The following is a 16268-nucleotide window of genomic DNA, read 5'->3' on the forward strand; positions in this document are numbered from 1 at the left end:
GGACTTCCTCCGAGGCAGAACTATATGTTTAGTTGTTAACGGATTACAGTTATCACATGTAGAAGCACTACAAATGTAGCCCAAAAGAGTAGAATAGGGCTGGTCACCATATTCGGGATGTCTTTTCGATGTGTATGGGAACGACGCTTGTAGAAAGTACAGGTAATTTACAAACTAGAATTTCTCTTCCATTATTCTTTTTTTTGTTTGGCCAATGGACGCAGCCAAAGGTGCCCTGTTACCATTGTGACATCTGAAATGGCCTTATCCAGGAAAACCCGCTATGGGTTATGGGTAGCACTAAGGGTGAGAAATGTGACCTGCTGTTGGTATATGGAATAGTGGCCTGTCCTTCTGTGGATCACACCGTTCAGCATGGTGTTCTCTATCTTCTGTTTCATAGAGTGGATATTATGGCAGACCGCAGGGACGTTACGTATACGTATGTAGTTATACGCATACATATATTCTACCGCGCTTCTACATCGTTTTGTATACCTCCTTACTTGTTTATTTATTTATTTATTATAGTTTCGACGTTACTTGACGTGTACGGAACGGTTCTGCTGTAAGCGGGGCGCTGTAATCAAACCTTTCCCCATTTTCCTCACAAATCCTACTTGTAGAAAATGAACTCGACTGCGAACTTCGTGGCACGGATAAATATTATTATATACTGATGCGAAGAATATTCCCTCTCGACTTGTTTTTTGTTGATAAAATGAAAGATACCGTGCGATATGTGTTTTAACCATCTGGTGTGCCGTTTCCATGAATAACCACAATAGTAGAAAAAGGAAGGAAGAATAGACAGTACATTGTAAATGCCTGATCTTCAAATTTCGATCAACAGAAATGCTTCGATTTAGCACGCGTTCAATGGATGCCAAAGAGGATCAAGTGGTTACTCATTGCACGATTAATATTTTTGCTTTTGCACCGCCTTTTGGCGTAACTGTACGCTACGCGCAAAACAGCCACTCGCTTTTACCGCTAAGAGTGGTGGCTTGAAGAGCTGTTGTGTTATAAACATTCATTCGACATCCACTGTGGGAGGAATAGTTTCTGATAAGGTATGAACAACGATTTTCTTCAACGCTTGAAGGCCTGTAGTGCTTACAATGTGTGGTCAGTTTCTTTATTTTGTATCTGAAGGCTTAATTAGATTTTTTCTTCTCTACAGAGACGGAAATTTATTCATAAACATACTCTTTTGCAATAACTTAGAGATGCCAGCCAGCTCAATGCTGCCACATACGTGAAAGTTAATAAACGTGAAGACATCTCATTATTTGCAGGTGTAGTTATTTTCAAAACTGAATTTAGACTATTTATTCACATGTCATCAAGGTGCACTACTCACATACACACGTCGCACACGTTCTATACCACACACACATCTTTTCAGCTGAATCAGGACAATGGCGATAGTCCTGTCTCCTCACCGTGCATTAACGTCTGTGTGTCTGGGAAGCATAGGCAGCACCATAATCTTGATTATACTGTGCTTACACGACTTAATAATATTAATGTTAAGCAAATCACCACATATCTTCGTCGTCGCATAATAAATGCACCTAATATAACACATCTGGTTATTTTCTCAACAGTCAGCGTCCATCCATAATGAATCTGTTTGCTCCAGGAAAATGAAAGTTAGCATTTTATATCATAGATATTAGGGGGGGGGGGGGTGGATCTTCTAGTAACATGCATTATACTCTGAAAGTCTATTGTGCAATAACAAAAACTTTATATTTTAACACTCCTTCCATTTTTTGCCAACCGCTACAGTGTTTTAACTGAGTGATTCCTTAGTGTATGTTGTGTGTTATTTATAGGATAGTTTTGCCTGTCATTTAAACGCGTTGGTTGTACTCACCTCTTTCATTTCCTTGGACAATTTGTTGTATAATGTGTACAGTTTAATTACATTCTACAAAATACTGAGTTCTTCGTTTACTTTTTGTCAGTACGTGTAAGTTACGTCTGGCTGTTGTTTCCTGATAATGAACATAACTTTTAGTATAAAATTACTAATGTTTTCCTTACTGTACGTAATGGATGTATAGATGTACTGAGACAGTGCTTTTGCAACCCCTAACGGTTCCAGAATATTTTGAAAAAGAACAAGGAGAGAGCAAAAACTTCCCCAAGAAATTGCTTCACTTATAACACCAATCACCTACCTAATAACGGTAGCCCAGTTTGCGTATGACTTTTCAAGCGTTTCCCTCTTGCGACTAGCCGTGATCAACTCAATACAGAACATCACCGCCTCGCAGTCCAGACCGCACCGCAGACGGAGCGTCTAGTGGATACCATCTGTCTCGGCGAATCGCAAGTACAGTAAAAGTGCCGGTTCCACCCGTTACAGTCAGTGTTATCGCATACGAAATTCCCCTTCATGGTGGTCCATTTTGATATTTGCGCTACGGATTTTATTTCTCTCAGGCCTTTCTTTAATTGGTTTGTGTTAGTCTGGTATCTGAACACATGCTACGCACTTCAACATTCCTGGAACATTCTTGTACCGGATTTGTATTGAGGCCACTAAGATTGTACGTATCAGAATATGTTCATCTCGAGTTACCACCGGAGAGCTTAAATACAATTTGTAGTCCAAACCCAAAAGACTTTACTTGCATGACGTTTGCTTCATCCACTGTGTCTGTATCTGCGACATTTTTTTGTTTCTGGGTAGTGTGAGACTTTATATAGGGTCTCATTTAATGACAAAACCTATGGAGAGGCCTACAGAAAGAGAAGAAAACTCTACTTCATCGTAACAAATAAAAACTCCCAGTATTGTTACCATATGCCATTCTATACTTATGAAACAGTGCTGACATAATAGCAAATACCCTTGCGGAAACGTATGTAAGGATGTCAGACAAGAGCGTAAATTTTGTTAGAGAACATAATATTAACACGTTGAGGTGACAAAAGTCATGGGATAGCGAAATGCACATATACAGGTGGCGGCAGTATTGCGTACACAAGTTATAAGACAGCAGTACATTGGCGGCGCTGTGATTCATGTTAGAATGTTTCCGGCGTGGTTACGGCTGCACGACAGGAATTAACAGACTGTGAACGTTGAATGGTAGTACGAGCTAAACGCATGGGACATTCCATTTCGGAAATCGTCACTGGATTCAATATTCTGAGATCCACAGTGTCAAGAGTGTGCCGAGAACACCAAATTTGAAGCATTACCTCTCACCGCGGAAACGCAGTGGCCGACGGCCTTCGCTGATCGACGGAGGACAGTGGCGTTTGCAAAGACTTGTCAGTACTAACACACAAGCAACATTGCGTGAAGAAACCGCAGAAATCAATGTGGGACGTACGACGAACGTATCCGTTAAGATTGTACGGCGAAATGTGGTCGTAATGTCCTATGAAAGCAGACGGCTTACGCGAATTCCTTTGCTAACTGCACGACATAATCTGCAGTGTATACATTGAAAGTAGAGGCGGGAAAAAGGAAAGGAAAGGGAAGGGACTACTAATGTCGGCTGCATCGAGACTTTACGTGAGTTCAGCAGCGATGTGTGAAAATGTGTGGTGGAGAAGAAACTCGAATTCGGGATCTCGTGCTTACGAGTTAGTTGCGTCAGCCACTGCGCCACACGGACAAGTGCTTATAGGAATTGTGGCCCGCCTCTCGGCTGAGCCACATTCCAACGTAGCTTCACTTGTCCGCAGTCCCTGTCCATATTCTCCATGCTATCTACTGTGAGATTCCCCCTGGAGGCCACATGTAATAGTGCATCCGCACTGAAGAAGGTGGATCCGTTTGACCAACGAGGCGAAACATGTCGGAAAGAACAGACACCATGCATTCATATTACTGTGTCGCTTTGATGGGCAACGGATCCACTTTCTTCAGTACCGATGCAAGAATACGTCTGACATGGCCAAGAACTGTGGATGGGTGGGCTCTAGGTGGGAATGTGGGTCGGCAGAGAGGTGTGCTGAGATAGTGGCGCAGGGGTTAACACAACTGCCTAGTAAGCAGCAGATCGCAGGTTCAAATTCCGGTCCGACACACATTTTCACTCGTCGCCGCTGATTCTGTGTGAAGTCCCGATGCAGCTGACATCAATGATGCGTTTTATTTCCTTTCTCCGCCCTCCACCTTCAGTTTAGTTTACATATAATATATCACAGCTGCAGATTACGTGTGGAGTCCGTTCTTTCGGCCATGTCCTTAAGAACGGAGACCACACATTCCTTTAAGAGAATGCAGCGCCTCTCGTGGGCCCGTGACCATTTAGGTTAGACCATAGACGACTGAAAACCGTGGCCTGGTCAGATGATTCTAGAAATCAGTTGGTAGGGTTCAAGCGTGTCGCAGACCGTACGAAACCACGGACCCAAGTAATGAAGTAGGTACTGTGCAAGTTGGTGGCTGCTCCATAATGGTGTGAGCTGCGTTTACTTGGAATGGACTGGATCCTCTGTCCCACACAACCATGTAATTTGTGTGCAATGCACCATGTCGCCGGGCCACAGTTTTTTTGCAGTTGGTTTGAAGAACATTCTGGGCATTTCGAGGGAATGATTTGGCGAGCCTTATCTCCCGACATGAATCCCATGGAACATTTATGGAACGTAATACACTCCTGGAAATGGAAAAAAGAACACATTGACACCGGTGTGTCAGACCCACTATACTTGCTGCGGACACTGCGAGAGGGCTGTACAAGCAATGATCACACGCACGGCACAGCGGACACACCAGGAACCGCGGTTTTGGCCGTCGAATGGCGCTAGCTGCGCAGCATTTGTGCACCGCCGCCGTCAGTGTCAGCCAGTTTGCCGTGGCATACAGAGCTCCATCGCAGTCTTTAACACTGGTAGCATGCCGCGACAGCGTGGACGTGAACCGTATGTGCAGTTGACAGACTTTGAGCGAGGGCGTATAGTGGGCATGCGGGAGGCCGGGTGGACGTACCGCCGAATTGCTCAACACGTGGGGCGTGAGGTCTCCACAGTACATCGATGTTGTCGCCAGTGGTCGGCGGAAGGTGCACGTGCCCGTCGACCTGGGACCGGACCGCAGCGACGCACGGATGCACGCCAAGACCGTAGGATCCTACGCAGTGCCGTAGGGGACCGCACCGCCACTTCCCAGCAAATTAGGGACACTGTTGCTCCTGGGGTATCGGCGAGGACCATTCGCAACCGTCTCCATGAAGCTGGGCTACGGTCCCGCACACCGTTAGGCCGTCTTCCGCTCACGCCCCAACATCGTGCAGCCCGCCTCCAGTGGTGTCGCGACAGGCGTGAATGGAGGGACGAATGGAGACGTGTCGTCTTCAGCGATGAGAGTCGCTTCTGCCTTGGTGCCAATGATGGTCGTATGCGTGTTTGGCGCCGTGCAGGTGAGCGCTACAATCAGGACTGCATACGACCGAGGCACACAGGGCCAACACCCGGCATCATGGTGTGGGGAGCGATCTCCTACACTGGCCGTACACCACTGGTGATCGTCGAGGGGACACTGAATAGTGCACGGTACATCCAAACCGTCATCGAACCCATCGTTCTACCATTCCTAGACCGGCAAGGGAGCTTGCTGTTCCAACAGGACAATGCACGTCCGCATGTATCCCGTGCCACCCAACGTGCTCTAGAAGGTGTAAGTCAACTACCCTGGCCAGCAAGATCTCCAGATCTGAGTCAACTACCCTGGCCAGCAAGATCTCCGGATCTGTCCCTCATTGAGCATGTTTGGAACTGGATGAAGCGTCGTCTCACGCGGTCTGCACGTCCAGCACGAACGCTGGTCCAACTGAGGCGCCAGGTGGAAATGGCATGGCAAGCCGTTCCACAGGACTACATCCAGCATCTCTACGATCGTCTCCATTGGAGAATAGCAGCCTGCATTGCTGCGAAAGGTGGATATACACTGTACTAGTGCCGACATTGTGCATGCTCTGTTGCCTGTGTCTATGTGCCTGTGGTTCTGTCAGTGTGATCATGTGATGTATCTGACCCCAGGAATGTGTCAATAAAGTTTCCCCTTCCTGGGACAATGAATTCACGGTGTTCTTATTTCAATTTCCAGGAGTGTAGATAAGACAGTTAGTGCACAAGATCCTGCACCAGCAACCATGGGCAATTCTGGACGGCTGTAAAGGTAGCGTGGTTCAATATTTTTGCAGGGGATTTCCAACGACTTGTTGAGCCCATGCCACGTCAAACTGCTGCACTACTCAGGGCAAAAGAAGGTCCGACACGATATAAAGAGGTAACCCATAGGTTTTGTCACCTCAGTTTACGTACTGTTGGGCTACTAATGACGCATCAGTAGGAGGCAGAAGGAGCTGATAAGAAAGTCAAGAGTTGGAATGCAACTCGTGCCATTGACATTAGCAATTCGTGATCTCTGCTTATTAAAAACGACACAATGCACAAATCCCGATGTGGTGGATATGGTGTAAGTTGGTTGATTTGTCACGTTTCTAATACCCCACCTATTCATCACTCCTGACGCATGGATCTGTACGACGAAAAGTAGGTTTATTAATATGTTGTATATTACTGAATGTTACAAGTCTGATATTTTACAGGTTATGACTGAGTGTTTGTAATCAAAAATTAACTGTGATTAATGAGGTATATGTGTCAAAAAGAATTAAATCTCAAATATTTAACGCTATGCGCTATCCACTCGAATAGATGCTAATTAATTCACTAGCTTTATTTGTAGCTCTAAAGATATTCATTATCTGATCGGAACTACAGGGCGAGACAGTCAAAGGGGAAAATTAAAAAAAATCGAACAAACTACGGATTTAAGTAACTTTTTTAGATGAATATAGTGTAACTCAGTAGAAACTGATAGTTCACATTGAATGTTATCGTGTTTTTAAATTTGACATCACAAAATGGGCTTCCTTTCTTTCACACATATCGTCGGAGTCAAAGATGAAAGCGCCCATGAAGCTGCGTAGCATCTCCAGTGGAACATTGTTTACTTAATGGCGAATCTGCTCGTTCAAATTATCTCTGGTCCTCGAAAGCTATGGACTTGAGGAACCCCGAAGAAATATGTCTGTATACGATAAATTTTGTGTAAAGGGGAAGGACGGAATATCGCCATTTCTGCTGATGTGACAGCCAGGAATGCGAGTCCAATGAAATACGTTGACACTGAATAAATATGCCTTGTTGAACCATTTTGCTGGAACTGTGTTTATTCATTTGGATTGGACGATGGCATCTAAGGTCGTGGTGGTAAATTAAACTCTCGATGGAAAGTACGTTTAGCTCCAACAAAACCATCTGAGGTATTGTAACACGCCGTTACAGGAAACACATGTGACAAATTTGACAAATGATCCATGACAACTAAACATTCCACCCGCCTACATGCGCAAGCTTAAGTCCCCAACTACCATAATCCCCTCACAACGTGTAACATTGTAGATGACCTGCGACAGCAATCGCACAACTTGCGTACGGGCCGCTAGACGCCGCCGCGAGCGCAACCGTATATAAGTGCCGATGGAGTTCGGCCAGCACTCATTTTGTTGGCATCTCATTCTTGCCTATTCTCCGATTTGCTTAGTTGCATAGCTTTTATTCGTGTATGGCTAATGTTATTGTGCTCTCTTTCAGCCATTCTGATTGTTCTGATTTACACCCAACTGAGAAGTGCTCATTTTGGCATTTCACTTTTGCATATTTCTCATTTTGCTAATAATATGCTCCTTAGCTTTTTTACAGTTGAATTGATTAACATAGTCTCATGTACTGGTAGTACATTTCAGCCTGTTAATACTTTGGTGTTCTTTAAACACTGTAATAATTATCGGAAGCATTTCTTCCCTTAAACTTGTGTAAAGTATTCGCGATGTAGAATTTGTTCTGTGACACAGGTGTAAGGTTTTGAATATAAATTATATACGAAACTGTGCTTCAAAAGGAATTTATTTTTTCAGTTTGTACTACATCAGACGACAATTTTGTGATATGAGGGAGGAATTTGAGGGACGAACCCATGGAAATAGTCTTAAGTGATCCCCTTTAAAAATAAAAATTTGTGTGACACTGTAGGCACCGAAAATTTTTATACGTCACACAGACAGCCTTTCCTCAAATATCCATGCTTCACTGCTTCACCCTGTACTTATCATTTGTGACAATTTGCAACTTAGACTATTAAAATAAAGATTAAAAATAAATAAAAATACACAGTTGCGATAATTCCCATGACAATATGTCATCTGTTATTTTTATATGAAAATCATCACTCTAATTGGTGTTTACTGTGACCTGACTTGTGGTTAGACTGTCTTTGGCTTGTAGCATGCCCACTAGCTAGTTAATCCGTCAGACTTTGTCCCAATGGTCGTTATCATTAAGTACGACACTGAGTGCACGGTTAATGCCGTTCCAGTGAACGAGGGTGATAATTTGTACTATCAACCTCCCCATGTGGTTGATAAGGTTCATGAAGATAAGAATATCGTAGTTGATGCAGTGCTGCTGTGAAGCTCTTATTGAAACAGACGACATGCATTTCTAAGAGATAATTTTAAAACAGTGAAGGTGGAAGATACATGGAAACATCATGTTTCAAACATAAATTGCTTATGTTAAGTGGTTAAGTTTGGGGTGTGTTGAGTGAATAGCTGCTTCATTCTTATCTTCTTATGAGAGTACATGCCATGGTACCAGATAACTATCCACCTCATCTTGAGCATGTAAGCTAGTTCCTGCAACAGGCTAATGAACACCCTCGTTTTCCTGAATTTATTATGTTTACAGATAAGGCTAAATTTACTCGGGAATTCAGTTGCAGTAGTTGCAACTTCTGGAGAGCAATCACTCACAGCACTTACTCAGTTTCAGAGCCAATAAATTAGCTCTTTGCTCACTGCTATTGGCAGACTGATGGATGCACAACACACTGTGAAAAAGTAAACAATAACCACAATATAGGCAGACTTTACAAATGTGCACAGCCGAGAAATCAAAATCTCCTGGTGGTAACATTCAGTACCTTATTTCTCCTCCACATTCACTGTAACATGCTTTCATCCTGCTGTTTACAAGGTGAACCAGACATTGCTGCTCAAGCCAGTCCCACTCTTCCATGATGGTGTTTTTGAGGTAATCCGGTGTATGAGGAGCGTTCCTGTGACGAAACACTGCATCTGTAATAGCCAAACGGTATGCCAGAAAATACCGCAGATAATTCCTGCGGTATCAACAACGTCTTCGTCGACCACACTCGACTCGTCACGTGCTGCTTTTAGCTACGCGGGTTACGGCACATTTCAATCTCCCGCCAGCCCGCCGTTGTGTAAGCTCGATCTTCCATCGCTGACTGTCTCTGATTTTTTTTTGGGGGGGGGGGGGGAAGTCCCACGACTACACGCCTCCAGCGGGACTCTAAATAATTGGCATGACGTCACTGCGCGTGGCTCTCATCGGCCGGCGCGTCTTTTCAAGCAGCCGCAATAATGGCTTAGCCTCAGACTCAGTGGCTATACCGACTCTGAGATATTATATAGATCTAGCAAGACACTACGTAGCATTATTATGCCAGTGACTTATCAGTTTGCATCAGAATTCAAGACAATTTGTTTCTATCAAGAACGTCACTCCCACTGTATACAGGTTGTTCAAAAATTCAGTACCCAAACAACAGGGATGACATAGAAGACAATACAAATATTTTTAATTCGTAGAGCAACTATGTGTCGGAAACCAATCTAGCATGAGCACTGAACATGCATAGGTAATACACGAGTGGAGTAGATAAAAGCAATTGTGTGTAACATTGTTGCACCAAATATGAGTTTGAGATACGTAGTTGTTGTGATGTTGTGCTCTTCGACGCAGAGTGAGTAAACAGCGGGTAGCACTAGTGCCTGCGTGACAATGGTAGTGTCAACATTGGGTGCTACACGTGAGGAGAACTACGAGACATGCACTTTGTATATTGTGTGGCTGAAGGCAATAGCCGAAGAGCCCAGCGAATGTACCACGAATGTTTCACTTCACGCAGATGTCCACTTTATCGCACATTTACTGCAATCCTCGCACGAGTGGGAAATAACGAAACGTTGATGATAAGGAGGGCTAATGCGGGCAGACCACAGACGGTGAGTACACCTAACGTTGAAGAAGAATTGCTGTTACACTTTGAGAACAATCCGAGACAAGTACACGAAACATTACTGCTGTCCTCAGTATTCACCGTGGTTAAGTTTGGGGTGTGTGGCGTGAATAGCTGCTTCATTCTTATCTTCTTACGAGAGTACATACCATGGTACCAGATAACTATCCACCTCATCTTGAGCATGTAAGCTAGTTCCTGCAATAGGCTAATGAACACCCTCGTTTGCCTGAATTTATTATGTTTACAGATAAGGCTAAATTTACTCGGGAATTCAGTTGCAATTAGAATGTATGGTCGGATGAAAACCCACGCATTACAATTGTGCTAGGTCATCAGAGACGTTTAGGAGGAAACTTCTGAGCCAGTATCGTGGGCAACCACTTACTTGGGGCCTTACATGTTGCCTGCTCGATTCAGGTGGCCAGTGTACAGTGTTCAAAAAATGGTTCAAATGGCTCTGAGCACTATGGGACTTAACTTCTGAGGTCATCAGTCGCCTAGAACTTAGAACTAATTAAAGCTAACTAACCTAAGGACATCGCACACATCCATGCCCGAGGCAGGATTCGAATCTGCGACCGTAGCGTGTACAGTGTGTTCGTGGAAATTCACCGGCCGAGGTTAATGGAGAAGGAACCACTACATATCGGAAGGAATGTGTTGTTTCAGCCCCAACGCACTTTGCAAAATCACCCCAAGCAGTAATAACCAATAGTTTTAGCAATCGGTGGATCGGCCGGGGAAGACCTTTACATTGGCCTGCAGGATTCCCGTATCTTGCCCCATTAAATATCTTTCTCTGGAGCGACATGTAAGCCGAAGTGTATTCTTATCCAGTTGTCTCGGAAGCGGAATTGGTTGTGATAATTCCTGCAGCTGGCACACAAATGCAGAACACACCAAGCATTTTCCAGCGAATACAGGACTCCCTGCCACGTCGATACCGTTCTGCGCTGGGTTAATGGTGCTCATTTTGAACATTTATTGTAATGCAATAGTGATTAGGTCAATAAATCATCGAAGAACATCTAACACCATTTAATTCTCAAAAAAAAAAAAAAAACAACAGTCTGCATACTCAGTACTCCAACAAAACACGCTTCCGACGCGTGGTTACTATTTGTTTTTGCCTCCGTCATATCCGTTTTATTTCGGGCGGTGCATTTTTGAACACCCAATGTAAGTCAGTATCACAGAAGGACCTTACCGCACTACAAAGTTAAGCGTATCTCAATTATTAGTTGTACATATCACAAATAAACTTAATGTGTCACCTTTTGTCTTTATTACGGACATATCAGACATCAATTGCCAAGGAGTATGCTGCTTAAGCTCACTGGTACTCGTAACAGTGGCTATTCTTAAGAGTGCAGTTGCTAGAAATTCGTCAAACTTTTCACAATTTCATAATTTGTGTGTGCAATGGCGACTTCTGGAGAGCAATCACTCACAGCACTTACTCAGTTTCAGAGCCAATAAATTAGCTCTTTGCTCACTGCTATTGGCAGACTGATGGATGCACAACACACTCAGAAGAAAACAATTACTGAAGCACAGAATGCTAGCGGCAAGGTGCCGCCTCCTCCCTTCCACTCTTTCGATGCAAAACAAGAGGAATGGACTGTTTCGTGTGCAGCTCGAGCAACTTTCCCCTGCATACCACAAATTAGGTGAATCACGGCGCTCTTTCTCTTTTTCTGAAGTAGGAGGTTATATTTCTACATTCTGCAGGAAGTTGCTCCATGAGTTAAGACAGCCACATTCCACCCTATGAACGCATTGTTCAGAAAGTGGATAATTTCTTTCATGCTCGGATTCATGTAGCTGCTGCTTGGTTCACGTTTTCTCATATGCATCGTCATAATAATCAATCTTGCGGGAAATGGATCGCTGAACTTAACGGCATGACTATGAACTGTAACTTTATCCGATCTTGTGAAGACTCATTTCAAAACGAGATGCTTCGTGAAGCCATTGTTCACAATCCTGTTCATAACAGAATTCAGGATTGTGAACACTGACACACTGTCTGTGACGTGTTTAAAGTAATCGAAGTTCAGAAAGGGCAAGACTGTGATGAACTTGATTGTAATGTGCCTGTATTTGCAACGCTGACTGCACAGCTCACAGCAACCCCATTTTCGCATGACACGCAACAACCGCCGACTCACGCAACTGCATAAACACAGTTCGAGATGCTCAGCCGCTTCCTCAGATGATTTCACCTATCGAAGTCTTGTCTGACATGTCATATGACGTATGACCGCAAAAACTGATTTCTCGACCACATGGAATGCCGACACTGGCACAAACGAAGACACATATAGCAAGTGTGCATGTAAATGAAACGCGAAGTAAATTCTGTTCCACACAATTCTCAATTCGAGAAAATGTAAATAAATGTTATGTCTCATTTGGCATCCAATCCACTCCTCATGGAAAACCACACAGGAAGAGCAGACGAAACCGACAGAAGTGCATAGCAAAACGCACAGCGCAAAACTTACTCATTCTAACCAGCTCTCCTCTACGAGACGAGCAGCTGAAGCGCTTCGTCAATCACAGTTCAGAAAAAGACAGTCTTCCGCAAGTCAGAACAAATAGTTCACGTTCACACATTGAACTGCGAACTGTTCATCTCTTTGTGGATTTGGAATCAATCTGTACCACATCAGTCAGGTACTGGAGCTTCAGTCACAATGATTAATCAACAAACTTATGAGCAATTGGGACACAATCATTTTCGAAAATCATACTTGCACCTCACGATCTATAACGACGAAAGTATGCTGACGAGCGTAAATGTTATGACCACCTGCTTAATAGCTTGTTTGTCCGTCTTTGGAACGGAATACATCACTGATTCTGCGTATCATGGATCCGACAGTTCGTTGTTAGGTTTATGGAGGAATGTGGCATTAGATGTCTACCTACACAGCTCATATAATTCGTGCAAGTAACAGGCCACTAATTTGCGTCTGCTGTGATGGCACCACGCGACCCAGATGGATGGCATAGCATTTCCATCAGGTGAATTTGGTAGCCGAGACATCAAAGTGAGTTCACTATAATGTTCTTCAACCCAGTGTAGTTCTGACTCCGAGACACGGACAATTACACTACTGAAAAATGACATCGCCGTCGGGGAAGACAGCAAGGACGAAGAGATGCATGTGGTTCGCAACTGTCAGCGTGTCTTTGATTGCTACCACATGTCCCATGCAAGCGCAGTAGAATGTCTTCCATAGCATAATACTGCTCCCATCAGTTTGCGTCAATGACACGCTACTCGTTTCTAATCGCCGTTCACTTTAATCACGGAGTTTCTGGAGACGACCATCTACCTAGAGTAGCAAAAATGTGAATCACACAAAGAGCCGACGGTCGGATCACACTGGTCCCGTTCCCACTTCAATCATAACTGACGATATCCTTGGTTCAACATGTGAACACACAGTAGTGGTCTGCTGCGGAGCTCCATGTTAAACAATGTATTCATATGATGAACGGTGTGCTAAGAAACACTTGTGCATGCGCCAGCATTGTGCTCTTTCGGCTGAGATGCCACAGATCACCATCTATCCTATTTTACAGAGCATAAAAGCCTCCAGACCCCACGATCTGTGAAGAGTCGTAGCCGTCCAAAAATTTAGTGCTTACAAGGGAACCTCCCCATTGCACCCCCCTCAGATTTAGTTATAAGTTGGCACAGTGGATAGGCCTTGATAAACTGAACACAGATCAACTGAGAAAACAGGAAGAAGTTGTGTGGAACTGTGAAAAAATAAGCAAAATATACAAACTAAATAGTCCATTGGCCACATAGGCAACGTCATGGACCACGTGGTCTCCCGAGCGCCGTGGTCCCGTGGTAGCGTGAGCAGCTGCTGAGTGAGAGGTCCTTGGTTCAAATCTTCCCTCGAGTGAAAATTTTACTTTCTTTATTTTTGCATAGTTATTATGTATCCGTTCGTTCATTGACGTCTCTGTTCACTGTAATAAGTTTAGTGTCTGTATTTTGCGACCGCACCGCAAAACAGTGCGACTAGTAGACGAAAGGACGTGCCTCTCCAATGGGAACCGAAAACATTTGATCGCAAGGTCATAGGTCAACCGATTCCACCACAGGAAAACACATCTGATATATTCTATACGACACTGGTGACGCCATGTGCGTCACATGACAGGAATATGTTGTCGACCCACCTAACTTGTACACTTGGCGAATGGGTAAAAAGATTCTTCTACCTTGCCCGATTTAGGGTTCCTTGTGGATGTGGTAATCACCCCCAAAAAAATGATGAAAACATAACAGTTTGTCACATAAACTGAAAATAAAAAAGTAAACTTTTCACTCGATGGAAGATTTGAACCAAGGACCTTTCGTTCCGCAGCTGCTCATGTTACCATGAGACCACGGCGCCCCTGCGTTCACCGTGTCCTTGATGTTGCATATCTTACCATGAACTACTCAGTTTGTATATTTTGCTTATTTTTTCACAGTTCCACACAACTTCTTCCTGTTTTCTCAATTGATCTGTGTTCAGTTTTTCAAAGCCTGTCCACTGTGCCAACTTATAACTAAATCTGAGGGGGGTGCGATGAGGAGGTTCCCTTGTTAGTAGTAATTCCACTGCCCTTTTACCTCTTCCATAGATGCCCAAGACAGTAGTACGTGAATATTCGATCAGCTTCGCCGTTACTCGTTCATGCTCTGCGTAATAATAATCTGATTTTTGTCAAAGTCGTTTATCGTAATAGATTTTCCCATTTGGACCCCATATCTTTGCCAGGGTGATCCCCCGTCCGTGTGTGCTCCGCTTACATCCTTTTGTTATTACGCCACGTGCCCGCAGCGTCACCACGTGGATTCCAACGCCGCCGTGACCACTGGTCATAATGCTTTGACTCATCGATGTATTTCTGTTGTCAGTACATGCGCTTTGCATACAATATAGAGAAATACTACCATATCAGTGCCATTCACAGTAGTTCAGTCACGTTCCAGTTAAAATATTTTTAACATCGATGCTTTTGACGTGCTACTGATACACAATTTTCCCATGCCAGTATTCATCATTTTGGTGAAAAATATGGACATTTTATGCGGTGGCACTCTGGGAAATACGAAAAATTTTCATCCGCACATTACGCTCAAGGACACTGCTAAACATAAATTTGGCAGCGCTAGTCCGCTACTCCACGCCACTGACAATGACGTTCCATTTGAACTCAAAAAGTTATAACAAACCTAAAATTTGAAACCCATCACAGCTAGTTAGTGAACATCTCCACTTCTCCTCAAACGTAAAGTGAACAGGAAGACTAGATTTTTTGCCAACTTCAAAGCTATAGTTAACGCTCAAACAGTAGTTAATTCCTTCCCGCCTCCACATGTTGTTATGAGTCGCCTAGGAGACGCATGTGTCTTTTCAGAAACTGATTTAGCCGATGCTTATCTTCAGCTCCTCTTAGATGAGGAAAAAAAATGTATGGTGGTTAACATAAGTGTCGGCTTATATCAATACCAGCGCCTCCCCCTATGAAGTGCCCGTGCTCCGTGTTTTTTCAAAAGGACCTTCCTGTTCAAGTCATTTAGAATACATTATTATATCCCACATAACAAAGGACCAGTATCAAAAATTTTTGAGTCTCTTTTTCGAATTCTAACTGACGAAGGGGGCTCAAGTGTAATCTACAGAAATATTCATTTTTCGGTACTGAAGTCTAATATTTGAGACATGTCATTGATGCCCATGGCTATTGTCACTGGACAGACGTTACCTTCTCCTACAAATGTATGAGAACTCCAAGCAGTTCTTGGCAAACTAACATACTACATCAAATTTATTCCGAACGCAGAGTAAAGAACTGCTCCTTTGTGTTGCCTGACTTGTGACTTACTCTGAAGATGGCCGGAAGACACGCGGCCGAAATATCAGTGGAAGAAATTTTATTCGAGCACCTGCGTGCCCAAAATTTCATGGAGACGCGCATTGTTCATACCCCATGTCTTATGCATTTCGATCGGCAAGAACCAATAGTGTTAGCAGTGGGCGCAACATCACATGGAATAGGATCATTTTTTCTCACAAGGTTGTCTACACGGATCACCCCGTGG

Source organism: Schistocerca piceifrons, chromosome X (assembly GCF_021461385.2).
Source record: "Schistocerca piceifrons isolate TAMUIC-IGC-003096 chromosome X, iqSchPice1.1, whole genome shotgun sequence".
Classification (NCBI taxonomy): domain Eukaryota; kingdom Metazoa; phylum Arthropoda; class Insecta; order Orthoptera; family Acrididae; genus Schistocerca; species Schistocerca piceifrons.